Raw genomic sequence first — 17,211 nt, forward strand, 5'->3', positions numbered from 1 at the left:
AAATGATGACATCATTTCAGTTCCATACCTCATATCCTTCAGAACATGTATGCTGAAACAAACCCTGTTAATCGAGCAACTTTCTACATTTCTAAGAGCAATATTTGAAATACATACATCCCTACTTGTGGCCCATTGCTCCCCGCCCATTTTTACAGCCTTTGCCCAGATTTCTTGCACTAACAGGTCAAGAAGTATGGTTCTGAGATATGAATGCACTACATGTTATGAGCATGTGTGTGTGTGTGTGTGTGTGTGTGTGTGTGTGTGTACATCTATAAATACTTTTCATATCTTCATACATGTATATCTGCACATGCATATATACAAAACCTGAGTGATTCTACAGAGCTTTTCCCTATTGTTGAATGACTCTGCTGCATGATATGTTTTAAAAAGCATCCAAAATTCCTATTTAAATGGTGTAGTGATACATTGCTCTGACTGTAGTGTACAGGGTGCTGGATTTGAAACTTGGCTGGAATGATTACTTTGTTACTAGGCAAAACAGTCGCTGATGGAGACAGAGTGATTAAAGCAATTTTAAGCGGGTTTGCATGAAGCTAAGCGATGCCAAGATACGGTTAGCCATATGCGTGGGTTTGCATGAAGCTAAGCAATGCCAAGATATGGTTAGCCATACAGATGCTTAATCCCTTTTGGCTTCACTTAGCATCTTGCAAACTCGCATATTCCCTCTTACTCCCACTTACACCTGTGTTAATTGTTTTAAAAAAAAAAGAAAAAGGGGCTATAGAAAAGTGGTGAGAAAGGAGCATGCAGAGGGAAAAACAATGTGAAAGGTAGCTAGGGATGTGCAGGATAGGTGTAGGGAAGGTCCATAGCTGTCCATTTGTAATGCAACAACACTTGTGCATTTGTACAGAATTTGGATGTGAATTTGGACACTCAAACCCCAGACAGAGAGGGGTGAGGACAACAGAAATGTGTTGTCAAGCCAAATGAACCAGATTAATCAATTAATAATTTATCAATTAAGAACTCATTCATAAGATAGAAGAGGTCACTTAAGGTTAATCATTTGTGAACTGAGGGGTTGGAGCTAGGAACTAAACCTTCTATTTAAGGGCTAAAATAAAACATTTCAGAGCTTTACCAGAAAAGGGGCGGCCACGGTGGTGCAGCGGTTAACGTTGCCACCTCACAGCAAGAAGTTCGCTGGTTCGATACTTGGCTGGGGTGCCTTCTGTCCGGAGTATGCATGTCCTCCCTGTGGTTGCATGGGTTCCTCCGGGTGCTCCGAATTCCTCCAACATCCCAAAGACATGCTGTAGGTAGATTGGATACTCTAAAATTGGCCCTAGATGTGACTGCGTGTGTGTGTGCCTTCTGTGGAAGGTTGGGCGCTGGACTGGCAACTCGACACCATAGAACTCCACTGCCAATCATGAGCTGACAGGTGATCCACTGTGGTGACCCTTAACCGGGAAAAAGCCTGAAGAAAAGCTTTACGAGAAAGGCTCATCCAGACTCTACTACACTTTGCTGTGAAGGAAATGTTAGTTTGCTTTTATTTTTTGTATTTTGTATTATTTTGTTGCCTTTTTATATTTTGAATACTGTGGTTTGTTTTCTTTACCTTGTGTTATACTTTAACAGCATATTAAAACTTCAAAAGAGACCACAGCTCTGTCTCTTCTGAGTCAGGCAGAATTTTTTTCCCTCCCTCCCACCCAGTTACAGTTGTCTTGTTAAATACCACTGTCTTTCTAGTTGCCTGACTCTTATGTTAATCTGACCATATATCTCATTTCCACTCTTCTTTCACTGACTTGTGTGAGTAATCACAAAATCATCATTTTTGAAATCCCTCCCCTTCAACTATTTAAATTTATTGGCCATCCTATTATATTATATAGTACCAGAATACAAAAGTGACCACCCCCTTCAATCCATCTTGCTGTTTTAAAAATAGTAACTCTCCACTAAACCTTAACTTTTTAAACAGGTAAAACTTAAGTTACCTACTTTTACATCTAACTTCCCTAGTGCACACTGTAGTGTGTATTTTTTTTTCATCTTACCTTTAAGCATCCCTGTGACTAGCACTTGCTCTAATACCTGCTGGAAAGCACTAGGAAGCCTTAAACTGATACAAGCACTCAACTGTCCTTGTTAATAAGGAGAAATTAATAGTAGGCACTAAACAGCCTATAATTGCAAAGTGCCTTGCTAAGGTAATTGAAAACAGCTCCTGTACTTTACAAAAAAAAAAAAAAAAAAAAAAAAAGCACCATACCAGGCATGTCCAAGGGTCAGCTTCCAGTGATTTCTCCTGTCCACCTGGTTAATCTGGACATACTGGGGCAATGCAGCAATTGCCTCATGTACACACACTCTCCTCCTACCACCCAACACTACAACCTGTGAGAGATGCACTTACATAGCCAAAATGGAAGCAAAGCTCTCTCCACCCAAGATTGTGCTAGACAGTCAAAAGGAGAAGGTTAACACCCACACTACACCTCAAGCAACACATAGCCCTTCTAAACCCACACCACCAACACCCACATATAGCAACACTAAATCCACATATGCAGAGGCCCTTAACTGTAACCTGCCCAAGCAACAAGGACCTCTGAAACTGAAACGCAAACAAACACCAATCACAACCAAAGTTTCACATAGTTCACAACACCAGTGTGCCACCCAGCAACAGCCCCTAAGGCAAGACAATGTACCTAACACTTTAGTCATAGGTGACTCTATAGTCTGGCACACTGATGTCCCACTCACCAGGTTGAGCAAGGAGAAAATTACAGTTAGCTGCCTGTTGGGTGCCAGGATCTGCCACATAACGCATGCACTCAAGTCACTCCACAACAAGTGCAAATATGACTCTGTCATTGTTCATGTTGGAGTGAATGACTTGAGACGTACCTCCCTGGACTACATGAAAAGAGACATGGAAGAGCTCTCAGATCATGTGGCCCAGGCAGGTATGACCCTAGCCCTAAGTAGCATCCTGCCTTCGCCCAGAATGATACCACAATATAAGGACAAAATGATTGACTTCAATAATTGGCTAAGCTTCTGGTGTCATTCAAAGGGGATCCAGTATCTGTCTGCCTGGGACGACATGATCAACAAACCACGATGCTTTGCCAGAGATGGTCTGCACCTGTCGCCGCTGGGATTCAGGTTACTGGCTAAGGCTCTTGCCACCCCTATAGTGCCTTTTTTAGGCAAGGTTCAAAGGACAAAACCACCACCATAACAGGTACAAGCAAGCAAAATCTGATGGTAATACTACTCAATGCTAAAAGTCAAAACCTCTCGAGGCACTCCTAAAAATGGAGAACATCGATATCTGTGCAGTAACTGAGATCTGGTTCAAAGCTCCAGAGAGCACCCCTGCAATACCAGGCTACAACTCTTACCATATTTTTCGGCCACTGAACCAGGACTGAAACACTAAAGGTGGAGGAGTGTCAATATTCACCAAGGATATTCACACCACCAGGCAAGTTGCCCAACACAATGCATCTAAAATTCTCCAGGTGCAACTAACACTAGGTAAGACTGCAATCCAAATTGTAGTGTGATACAGATCCCCCACCATACCCCAAGATTCTCACTACACCTTTCTAAACATACTGGAAAATATTAAGATAGAACCAAACACCCTAATACTGGGTGATTTTAACTACCCTGCCATTAACTGGGAAAACTACTCATGTACCAACACCTTTGCCCAATGGTTCTTGGAATTCATAAATTCCAACTCCCTGGATCAACTAATCCATAGTCCCAACAGGGGCTCCAATATCCTAGACCTGGTCATTACCAACATGGGAAATAGATGCTCCATACCTATGGTCACCCCCTTGTTAGTCAGGTCTGACCATAAGCTAATCACCCTTAACATCCACATCTCACCCCCACCCCCCAGTAAGGAAACCTCCATAAAAAACTTCTCCAAAGCCAACTTCATGCTACTCATATCAGAAGTGACAAACTTCATGACACCCATGCAGACGGGAACTGAAAGTTCAACTGCTGAATCCTACACTAAGGCACTGTACGAGCACATCCACTCATGCATGAATCGTGCCATCCCAAATAGAACCAAGATGCTCTCATCCAAAAAAAGGAAGCCAATATGGTGGTCCCCTGCCATAAACAAACTTTACAACAAAAGGAAGAAACTGTTACAGAACAGAGGAAAATCCCAGGATGCAAAAAACTCCCTTACCAGCCTCAGTAAGAAACTGAGACCCCTCATAAAATCCTCCAAAGCTAGGTACGAAAATAGAATTGCCAAAGATTCCAAAGACAACCACAAGGTATTCTATAACTATGTCAAGAATCTAAATGGCAATGCTCAGATCTGCATTGAGCTAAAACAGAATGGCATTAAATATACTGATCCCAAGGATATTGCCAATATCCTGGCAGATCGATTCAGTGCCAACTTCACCCCCCTCTCATCCCCTAAATGGCCCATCTCAATACCGGAATATTGCCAAATTCTGGTAATAACTGCCACACAGGTAAAAAACGCATTCTCCAAAGCTAAGAATACAGCATCCATGGGACCAGATGACATCCCGGGCTGTGTACTACATGAACTACTATATGAACTGGCACCTCACCTAAGTGTCATGTTTAATCATAGCCTCACCTCAGGTTTCATGCCCACTGAGTGGTGCAGAGCTACAGTTATCCCAATCCACAAGGGGGATCCACCTTGGATCCTGGAAACTACCGTCCCATCAGTCTGATGAGCCTTATCTGCAAGGCCACGGAGCGTATTATCATGGAACTTATAAATAAAGACATTGGCAACCTTCAAACACTGGACCCCACCCAGTTTGAGTTCATGAAGGGCCGAGCTTGTCTCCTGAACCTGACTGACTTCTTCAAATCAGTCTCCAGAGCCATGGACAAAGGTAAGGTGGTCCACACAGCCTATCTAGACCTTGCCAAGGCCTTTGACACCATCACCCACTCTGGAATCATAGATAAACTTAATAAGCTGGGCATTAATCCCTACATCACCCAATGGATTGCTAACTGGCTTATTGATAGAACCCACACTGTAAAAGTAGCTGACTCCAAATCCAGCTCCAGACAAGTGACAAGTTGAGTACCTTAGGGTTCAGTCCTGGGACCGCTCTTGTTTGGCATCTACTTCTCTGAAGTACAGGCCAACATTAAGGGACTCTGGCTAACAAAGTTTGCAGATGACTGCAAACTGGGAGCCATTATTGAATCCCTAAATGATGTGGATACTCTACAAAAGGGCCTTACAGAAACAGATGCTAGGTGCCAGAGCCATGGGCTCAAGCTCAATGCCAAAAAATGTATAGTTTTCCCCTTTGGGAAAAAACATGTACCCGTGAATTACCCTATAGGTGGCAGTACACTAAACACTGAAAGTGTGATGAGACTTAGGGACACAGGTGGACAGTGGTCTCACCTTCGATAACCACATTGTCACAACAGTCAGGAAATCCTTCTATGTGGCACACCTCATCACTAAGGGCTTTTCATCCAGAAAAAAGGAGGTCATTGTCCCACTGTACTCATCCCTCATTAGACCCATTATAGAATACAGCACCACCTTTGGTATGTACCTCTCAAGACATCTGCAACAACTGGAAAGGCCACAGAAAAACCTCACTGAAAGAATCACAGGCCTAAAGCAGATGCCCTATGCTGACCGCCTTAAAAAACTCCAGCTATACTCTGGCGCATATCATCTACTCAGAGGTGATCTCTGCTTAACATTCAAGGCCATGTCAAACCCAGAGCTGTTGGATATGCTACACTTAAAGAAATCCCAATCACTCAGAGCCACACACTCCAGGGATATAAACCTTGTCATCACAATAAACAAAACATGCTGGAGGGATAGGTTCCTGACCCAGAGACTCCCCAGACTCTGAAATAGATTGCCCATACATGTCAAGCTGAGTGCCTCTTTGGCCCTCTTCAAAAGGAACCTTGATAATTGGATGGAAGAAAGGAAATTCACCCCGGGGATCACGTCAGTCACACTGTTAGACAGGGGTCTAGGGAAGTAAATAGTGTGGGAAGAAATAGCCAGGGAATTGTTATGGCTAGGCTTGTATAGGCCCTAGGGATGATAGCCTAGTACCAACTTATGAACCTATGAACCTATTACATGTGTTCAGAGGACATCAGTACAAAATGGACAGCTATGTATGGGGCAATGATTGTTTTGGGGACAGATGCCCTTTTTTTCTTTATTAAGGTGAGAGTGAGATGTTGGGGAAGGATTGTAGGTATGTTTGGGAAGGTAGGTTGGGTAGGGAGATAGACAAGACAGACAGGACAGCAAACAGGGTCAGTGTATGACACATGTGGGAGGTAAACACCTTGGACAGGGAGTGTGTTTGGGAATCAGAGGCCCATGAGCCCCCATATGGATATGGTGGGACTGACATCCCCACCTCAGGCAGTCATGACTGCACCTTCACAGCCTGACTGTGACTGTGTTGGGGGCTGGACAAGAGAGGCAGCCTGCTACTCAAAGTGTACCAGGTGGCACTCCATCTGGTGCAGTTGGCCACCAAACTCAGAGCGGATGACACTGTGCACCATAACCCGAAACTGATGACGGATGATGGGCTCATCTCCGAGCCTGCCCCCAGGTGGTGCAGGGCCTGTAGGATATAAAGTTCCATGGTGGGTCCCAGATGCGCTGCTTCCCGGTGCCATGGCCAGATGGAGGAGGACAGGTGGATCCGCTGGGATTGGCCTTCCCAAACATGCTATGGTGTTGAGGTTTTCCAAGGTATATTTGTTAGTCATGAACAAAACATTTCAATATTAGATTTAAAGGCATACGTGGGCGTTCAATTAACCCAAAACAACAGATGTGAAACAGTTGCATAGCAAACAGAGCACATGCATAATTGGAACAACAGTAAGCAGTTGTAACAGCATGTCAGTAACAATGATGACAACAGGCCGCCAGCAATGGTATTTGAACAAGGTATGTTAATATGCAACCAATTAATTATATGAACAATAACATAACACATGTCCCAACATTAGGTTTGGTAACAACATACCGGTTGTATATAAATAATAATTAGTGATGCAGATGAGGGGTGGGGGAGAGAAGAAAAATCCATTGATAACTGCATAGGCCTCTATTTTTACAATAGTGCTACTCAATACTCTAGAGGTCTGCCCTCACTTTACAACTACCTATGGCCTACCTATGACATACCCATATTTGTGAGGTGGGCCATGTAGACAGCCTTCTGTACAATGGTACCCACATGGTGGGACACTGTCAGGTTGCTACCAACCTCAGTGCACAAGTTGTCTCACACCTGATTGCATGCTCAGTACATTATTACTGTCATACTTAGTGTGGATGACATCTGCCACAGCAGGGGGAGTGATGACTCTTCTGACATTCTGTTTGCGGTAATGCTTCTTGACCAAGACAGTATTTGGGTGAGTGCCTCTTGGGTGATGGCCAAATCAGTAGGGGGATGTAAGACAGTGGGCAGCTTGCAAGCATCCATACACCTGGTCAGCCACAGACCACTGCTGTTGTCCTGTACCTCAGATACATATATCTCAAACAGTAGTGGCCCCCAGACCGATCCTTGGGGTATACTGTTGTGGATGAATCTACTATTAGAGGTGGGTTCTACTACTATGACTGAATGGCTACTATCATTGGGACCGTTAACTACCCATCTGGTAACCTACAGGCTGGTGCCTAGTTGTGTAGGCTTATATATCCTGTCCACCTGGAGATTAGTATGAGAGGATTGGGCCAGGTGAAGGTAGGCATTGTTCATCATCTTCCCCTCATCCCTGTGTTTGTTGACCACTGCAGAGAGGTCAATCAGGTTTCACAGGCCTGATCTCCCTTTGACAATACCATGGTGTGTGGACCCAGGCATTTTGATGTTGCAGATGTCCCTGTTCATAATGTCCTTGATATTGCCTCCCATGCTCTTGCAGAGCAGGCTAGTTAGGCTGATGTGCATCATATTGGCTGGGTTGGTGGATTGTTCCACCTTTGTGTATAGAGATGACAGTGGCTGTCATCTGTGCAGATGGGATGACACAGATGCGCAGGCTGTGGTTGACTACAGTGTGGAATGGATCTGACAGCCCTTGGCTGTGTTCTTGCAGGATGCAGCCAGGGATGGTATCATGACTATGGAGCCCTCTGTGTGTTGGCTTTGAGAGGGCATTATGGACCTGCTTCCTGATGATGAGGGGAGGGGGGGTAGGTGCTACACATGCACATGTGTACCACTGGGGGGAGAGGGGGGTGGTGTTTACACTTCACCTTTCTGCAGTCAGTTGCCTATATCTATGCCATATGTGCATGTGGTGTTATTGACTACCACTACAGAGCAGATTTATGTGTTGCCTCTGGAATTCCAGACACATGTGTGGAAGGCCTAGTGATTTCCCTTGGTGGATGTGTAGGCCTAATGATTTCCCTTGGTGGATGTGTCCGATTTGCACTCAAAGGCAGCCTTAAGGTACATAACCTCTGCCCTTATTTGCTTGTACAGACCAAGATGACATTGCTTCCAATGAGGCATCTCTTCCTTGGCCCGTCCAGCAATTGTTTCCACCTATTATGATATTTGTGTATTGCTGCTGTTCACCACAGGTATTACCCTACCTTGAGGGAGATGATGTTGTCTTGTCAGGTACTGCTGTGTCCATACAGCTATGTGGATGCCCACATAGTATTGAGGTGTGGGTCTGGACAGTACTGCTAGTTTCAACAAATGAGACGTTGGCTGTACAGCTACTTCTACCTACTCTGAGGGGATTTATAGTCATTTGTGTACAGTTCATTCTGTTTGACACTGTAAAGGGGTGTGGGGAGCAGGGGAGATGGTGACCTGAACAGTGATGGCTATCTGGTCAGATATTACCAAGAGGATGGCACTGTAGGAGTGCTACAGTGGCTATTCATGTTGGTTAGGACCAGGTACATGAGATTCCCACCTGCCATAGGAGTGTTGACCAGCTGATCCACTGCACTGCCATTGACAAAGATGAGGAATCTATGTGCATTCATGTTCAGGTGGCATAGATCAGGCACACTAATGCTGGGTATTTAAAGTCACCCAGAGCAGGGTAGGCAATTGAATCCTGACAGATTCCAGCAGGTCCGAATAGGTGTGGTGGGCGCCCATAGTCATGGTTGGAGGCCTGTAGCTAGCTATGATTTGAGGATTTGAGTAGGTGTTTTTCAACTGTTAACTGCACTTGGGATGTCACCAGTGTGACATAGTGTTTGGCCAGCCTAGAGTTGTATATGTGTATACTAATGTTCAACAATCCACCTCCTGTGGCTTTGCAGGCCTCCATTTGGGGTCTAAACATATGACAGGATGAGTGACCTGGCAAGATTGGTATGCTCTCTACAGCTAGAAAGCAGGTATCAGTGACTGCACAAATGTCAGCATCCTACAGGACAAGCTGAGCTTGCATTGACATGGGTGGCATGGTAAGAAACCTAGATCCTGTTAGAGCAAGACAGCCACACAAATGCACACATCAGTGGTGGGCAAACACCAGTAAATAGTGTCACTTTATGAATCTTGCTTAAACACACTTATTTGCCAGCAGAGATGGTGTCACATTCACAGGTGTACTCAGGCTATGATATCTGACAATGAAATGTATGATAATTTGTTATGATTTCAGTCTTGGGTTGCCACTGATGTGTCACACAATACACAACTATCTGAGGCATTGACTACAAATATGAGACAGACATGTGGTCAGTCTGCAAAACTCTGGGCAGTTGTCAGGTATGGGCTCAGTATATCACATACAGTCCAACACATACATCTGCACCAATCGTGTAGTATGCACATACCCTATGTACATCTCTTACAATTGTAAGACAAGCATATGTATCAGAGTAGCATTCACAGGTGACATATGAATAATTACAACATCCCAGGTAGCTGGCCTACCAATGACACACTCAGTACTGGACAGCAGTGACTCCATTAGTAGTCATACATGAGCTGACCTTTGCTGGAGTGACTCAGTTGCCAGAGATGTGCTCCATGTCAATGCAGGCAGGGCAAGCAGTAATGGCCATAGGTGATGGACAGCAATATGTGAGTCCAACAGGTGTTATTGTGGCCTAGTGTTTAATGTCCCATTTGATATCATTGCATTTCCCCTTATGCACTCCATTACATGCTTACATGATTGACACACTTGCTATAGTGCTCAAGAGTTCCCTCACAACAATGCAAATGGTTAGGTTTGTGTAGCTGCAGTCTGTCTTTGTGTAGATGGGTTGAGACTTGTGTTGCATAGGCAGCAGCTTGCCTTTTGTAGGTACTGCTCATGAGAAGGTGATGGCCTGTGCACCAGTGTCTCCCACTTGTTACTTTCATCCAGAGCAGCTGTGTTATCTTTCTATTTGCCAATGCCATAGCAACACAGTGCTATAATTACGGCCTTCATGTGTGCCTTGCCCCTTTTCCTTGCCTGTGTGGAGGACATTATGAAGGTGTGGGGGCTACAGCTTCACAGGCAGTAGGTGGGAATGCATCTCAGGAGAGGAGATGTGGAGACAGCCCAGCAACATGGGGAACAAAGCTAAAGAATTGGGTACAGATTGTAAGTCAGTAGTGCTGTTATACACATAGTTGATAGTTTAACAGGGTTCATCTGGACATGCATTTTCTATGTGACTTGACTTCTGACAGTGATATGTCTCTGACATACCTCTCAACTGTCCTGATGTCCACAGACTGCCCAGGTCTGTTATGTTTGGTCTGTTCCTCAGACGTCTGTTTTTGTGGGAGCAGTAGAATAATGTGAGGATTGTATTCAGTAACTGTTGACATCCATTGGTGTTTCAGACATGATATCCTTCAGGGATGTTATGTTACAACAGCACGTGTAACACCATTATGTGAGATATGTCCCACTTTCCAGCACCCTGTCTCCCAAGTATGTCATGCTTTGTCCAGATGTCTTGCAGTAAGAGGGCCAAAGGTATGTGATATCATTGCTTATTGACTGCACTCAAGGTATCATTCCATTGACTTAGCAGACTCCTGGAAGTGGTGTGTGGCAGTGGCCATGAATGTGGTCTCACACCCTGGACATTCTGTGGAAATCTATACATATGAGAGTTATGTATGTCTGGCCATTGTGAAGCGACTGCCAAGATTATGTAGCAGTGTTGTGTGTAGATGTTTGTTTAGCTGGATAGGGAGAGCAGCAGATATGAGTGTCACAGATCCTTTTTCTATCTGACTGTGCATGCTGCTACAGATGCTGGTGGTCTATCAGGTGTGTATCTTTGTAAAGGCAGACTGAAAAGGGTCCTGTAACACCTCAGGATTCCAAGTACACTGTGAGTTGGGCCAGTATCTGTCAGTGTATTGTGTGACTGGGAATCAGGATATGTTCATTCAAGCAATCGTTCTACTCTAGAGTTCATTTGAGGTACTGTTATGTTGCTGTGACTGTGGTGCAAATGGTTGTGGGTGGACATTTATGCACCACTATCTATTTTTCCCTACAGTTCCATCCCTGTAGTGCATTATATATTTGGATATACATGGGTAATTGCCCAGAGCTGATTTGGGTTAGTTTCATGTTGGTCTTATTGTGGTTCAGAAGATGCTGGATGACATGGTTGGCAGCTGTCATGGGATTTTCCATTTTGTTACATGACTGCAGTCATACCTCTCCACTGTCCAGATGTCTAGACACTGTCCTGATGTGCGGCTCATATGTTTTGTCTGTTGGCCACAAGAGTTGTGGGTTTCTGAGAAATTACTGGGATGATGTGAGCATTGACATCAGTACATTTTGACATTCATTTGTGTTTCAGACCTGGAATCTGTCTGGCATTGTATGTTAAAGCACACTATGCCACTCTGGTAGACTTCTACGCATACGACAGCCATATTTTAAACATGTCACTATTGTTTGCCTTTTATCCCCCCATTTGTCAAGCTTTTTGCAGATTTGTTGTAGTAAGAGATTGGTTATCTGTCTATATATCTCTGTATGAATATATATATATATATATATATATATATATATATATATATATATATATATATATATATATATATATACACACACACACACACACACACGCACACACACACACACACACACACACACACACACACACAGATGTACATATACATATATATGTATATAGCAGTACTACAGATATAGAATTCCCTCTTATGCTGAATGACTGTTGTGCATGATATGTTTGTAAAAACATCACAGACTTTGACAGCTCAGATGGTATGGTGGGATGTTGCTGTGGCTGTTGTGTACAGGACTGGGGATTCCAGACTAGGAAGTGATTACTTTTTTCATTAATGTTAAATGACCAGAATAAATGTTTGCAAATCATTACCAATTCTCACAGCTCAGATGATGTAGTTGTACTTTGCTGTGATTGTAGTGCACATCCTGGGTTCGAGACTTGGCAGCGGCGGGTATTTTGTTTCCAGGCAGAACAAGGGCTGATGGAGGCAGAGTGATTAACGTGCTTTTAAGCAGATGTAAGTGGGTTTACATGGTGCTAAGTGTAGCTAAGAGAAAGTTAAACCCTCTTTGCTTCACTTAGCACCACTTACTCCCACTTACACCCGTGCTAATTTTCTTTAAAGAAAAGAAAAAAAGGTGATAGGAAAGTGGTAAAATGGGGGAAAGCAGAGGGTAAAACATTATGAAAAGCAGCTAGGGATTTACAGGACAAATGTAGGAAAGGACGATAGCACTACTTTTCTTCAGCAGCAACAGCTGTGAGTTACATTTGTAGAATTTGGAGTTTACAGCCTTACACTCCACAGGGAGGGGTGATGGTGATAGACATTTGCACAGTAATCTGTGGGCTGACTGATTCGTTTCACTGTACATGGGAGTGAAATATAGAGCTATGTATGGGGCAATGTTTTTGTTTGTGGAACAGATGCCCCTTTTTTGAGGTGAGAGTGGGATGTTGGGGAAGGGTTGTAGGTATTTTTGGGGAGGTAGATTGGGTGGGATAGGTTGCATTTGCAGGCAGACAAGACAGCAGACAGGGGTGGCATATGACACATGAGGGGAGTAAACACCTTTGACTGGGAGGGTGGTTGAGAATCTGAAGCCCATGAGCCCCCAAATGGATACAGTGGGACTGAGGTCCCCACCCATGGGGAGTCACCACTGCTCCTTCACAGCCCCAAAGGTGGCTGTGCTGGGGGTTGGATGGACAGGAGGGGAGGCCTGCCCATCAAGGTGCATAAGGTGGCCCTCAATCTGGCACAGCTGCCCACCCAACTCAGCTTGGATGGTGCTGCTCACCAAACCCTGGAACTTACTGTGGGGTGACAGTCTCCTGTCTGTACCCATTCCCAGGGGGAGGGACAGGCCCCGTCCCCTGAGGCAGTTCCATCCAGAGGTTGTGCAGGACCAGCAGACAAGGAAGTCCTGGATTGGGTCCCAGATGTGCTGGGGTCCAGTGCCATGGCCAGATGAGGTGGGGCAGGCTGATACACCAGGATCTGCCTTCCCAAGCTTGCTATGGTGTTGAACTTTTATAAAATATGTTGGTTAGTCATGAACAACGCATTTCCAGATTAGTTATAGCAGCATGCATGGGTGTTCCAATTAACCCCATAAAACAGATTTGAAATGGTTCCATAGCAAAATGAGCACATGCATAAATGGAACTACAGTATGCATCAGAACAATATGCCAGTAACATTGACGGTAACAGGCCACCAATAATGGTATTTGAACAAGGTATGTCAATATGTAACCAATCAAATATATGAAAAATAATAGAACACAAGCCCCAACATTAGGTTTGGAGTAAAACATACCCATAGTATATGAATTATTAAACTGACCAGATTGGGGGGGGGGGACAAAAAGTCCATTAACAACTGTTTATGCTTCTATTTTCCACAACAGTACTGATCAATACTCTATGGGTCTGCTCTCACTTTACATCTGCCTATGGCCCATAGCTTCTGTAGCACAAACATACTTATTAAACTGTCAGCCTGGAATGGTATGGGGCAAACTGTGACAACTCTGGGTACATGAATAGAGGGGACTCTTACATGTTAGGGTTATACATCTGGCACAGGAGGGGTACCCTGAAGTGCTGTTATGTGAGTGTGCTACTGGCATAATTCAACTGGTTTCCTATCTGTGCCCAGGGTTATTGGTAGCAGTGACCACTAGCCATGACAGTGTGACACTTGAGAGACATGTATTGGGAAGAGTGCATGCTGTATGTACCTATCCTGCTGTCATTTGCAGGCATGTGGTGGGACAGTTGAACAGTTGTACACAGTTTATTAGTATACCCTTCATACAGCTACTACTAACATGTCCTTACCTGTACAACCTGTGGATAAAATATCTGTTAGCACTACCTGACTGTTTTTTAAATGTATTCTTGATTCCTTGTGTGTAGATATGCACACATATAAGTACCACTCCCTGGAATCGAACCATGGCTGGGTGTGCAAAAGTGGCAACTGAGCTATTTCCTCATCACAATGAGCTACTGGGGAACTGCTGCTTTGTGCTTCACTCGTTTCTGTTAATCTCTTAGACAGTCTGAACTTGTAATCCTGTGGCACATGAATGACAGATAGTTATTGTACTGTGCATTAACCCTTTGGATTACTACAATCTGGAAAGCAAACATTAACAGAAGGAAATGCTGGATGAAACACATTTTGAAACTTTACACATTACTATTCAGGGTTCAGAGCTTAGTGCAGTATGTATTTCATATTTCAGTTATATTTTGTTTTACACCTCCACCATCTACAGTTTTTCTTAACAGCTGGTTCAGAGAACAACCTCAGTTAACATATGCTGTAACAGCCACATTTGCTGTGAAGAACCTGTATATTGTACTATCTACAACTAACTGTCTACAACAACATACCAGAATAAACACATCCATTTTTTGCTGGAATCTTTATTGCACATCAATATTAGTCGGTCAAAGTTTTATTTATTCAGTTCACACAGTAACAGTATACCTGCTAGCAGTAAGCAATGTAATCCTTCTTAGCTATTTGAACAATATACTGCAAAATAGATTTGTACACACCAGCCTGTTGGCACAGCCTCAACAGTCTGTTGGCATGGGCTTCTACATTCATAGCCCTCTCTGCTGCAGCTGTAGGGGAGAAAAACAAAAATTATGCATATCTGTCTATCACATTCTCAGGCTAGTATTTGCTACAAACTGCTTGATAGTGATACTTACTCACTACTGGAGCATTTTGTGCCTGTAAATATTGGATCCACTTGGCCAGGAGCAATCCCTTCCTCCGCTTTAGGTCAGTATAGTGGTGGCTTACCTGCTTACTAGTCCGGGAGATGCCAGTAGCACTGGTGAGATCATGTGCGAGATGGTCCCAGGCCTCTACTTTGTATTGTGAGCCCTGGTACTGGCCCTGCAGCAGTCTCTCATCATGGTTTTCTACAAGGAGTCCAGCCATGACCCTGGACTCTTGAATGCTCTAGCGCTGCACCAGAAAACTTGCTCCCTCTCCAACGCCAGACATGTTCCTGCAGAGATCAGACTAAACAGGTTATGGCTCTATTCCTGACTGCATGGTTTAAATAAGGCCATATTCTTGCCCTTTACTTTCATTGGACCATTTCAAAAATGCTGAGCACAGCTTAACAGTGCACAAATCTGCTAAACTGAGTTGAACAGTGCTTAAAGGGGTACTTGCTGAGCACTGCTTAACAGTGCACAAATCTGCTTAGCTGAGCTACCTGCTGCTTAGCAATCACATCTAAGTGATGCTTAAACCTAGTAAGCATAGCTGACCATTGCTCACTTTTCATTTAAAAAAGCTATCAGAATAATGACTTCATTTAGTAGGTGTATATGACGTTACATTACATGACATCCCTCTATGTGCTTTCATTACATTAGCAAGGGGTGTGACTATACTGTATGGGACACTTGTGTATACATGGGTGATTTCACATGTTATATGCACTCACACTTCCATTTTACACCAGCTACACTACCCTGGTTGACAAAAAAAAACAGTTACTACATAGTTTAAGTTGGAAAAATTAATTTTAGCCTGCTTCCCCATATAAAAAATAACTTGTCTGAATGTCTGCATGTAAATTCAGGACTTTAACCACTACACTATCTTGGTTTGGGAATTTTACATGTATATTTTTATCTCCTATGGGATGTTTAAGCAATCCTAAGCAGAGGGCCATAACACGCACACCCACTCAGATATGCTTAAACATTTCTTAGCATGGAAAAAAATATTATATTATTATCATACTATTATGTTATATAGTGAGTATTGTGGTTTTCTGACAAGTCATTGAGGACTGCAGTCAAAAAATATTGGCATACATTTGACATTCAGACTTCTATCCTTTGGAAATTCATGCTAACGCATAACCTGTTTTCTATCAACTTTCTAAGTTTGTAAGAGCAATATTTAAGAAGTGTTTCTATTTTTATGGCTTTGTCCCCCCATTATGTGTGCATTTGTCCACATGGACTGCAGTCAGGAAATAATGGCATACATTTGACTTTCAGACTTCTATCCTTTAGAAATTCATGCTAATGCATAACCTATTTGCTATCAATTTTCTAAGTTTGTGAGAGCAATACTTAAGAAGTGTCCCTATTATTAGGGCTTTGTCCCCCATTATTTGTGCCTTTGTCCACATTTCCTGCTTTAGCAGGTTGCAAAGTGTCATATGGCACTTTTACAATGCAGGGGGTGTGTCACAGAACCTGTCACATGCCCCCTGCATTGCTTTCCTGCTCCCGTATGTATTTCAGTGTCCACAGACACTGAAATACCCATTTATTTCATTTTAGTGTCCATGGACACCGAAATACTGGCATAAAATTAGAGAAATTCTCTAATATTATGCTGCATTAGTTTTAGAAAGTGCCATACAGCACTTTCTGAGTGCAGGGGGCATGTTCGTAGTCCATGAACTACTTAAACATGCCCCCTGCACTTGTTTACTTTTCATGTCCATTTAGCCTTAACAGCAGCGTGCCTTCTTAAATATGCAAGGCGCACTGCTGTGGCTATACAGACATGAACCACTCTGTGCAGAAATAGCACTCTTCCTACATGGAGTTTATTAAATCCAGGGGACTGTCTTTGCTAACCATTTTCTCTTAGTGCCTTACCAATTGAGAATTTT

This window comes from Protopterus annectens, chromosome 3.part0, assembly GCF_019279795.1.
Source record: "Protopterus annectens isolate FY-2018-M chromosome 3.part0, PAN1.0, whole genome shotgun sequence".
NCBI classification, from domain to species: domain Eukaryota; kingdom Metazoa; phylum Chordata; order Ceratodontiformes; family Protopteridae; genus Protopterus; species Protopterus annectens.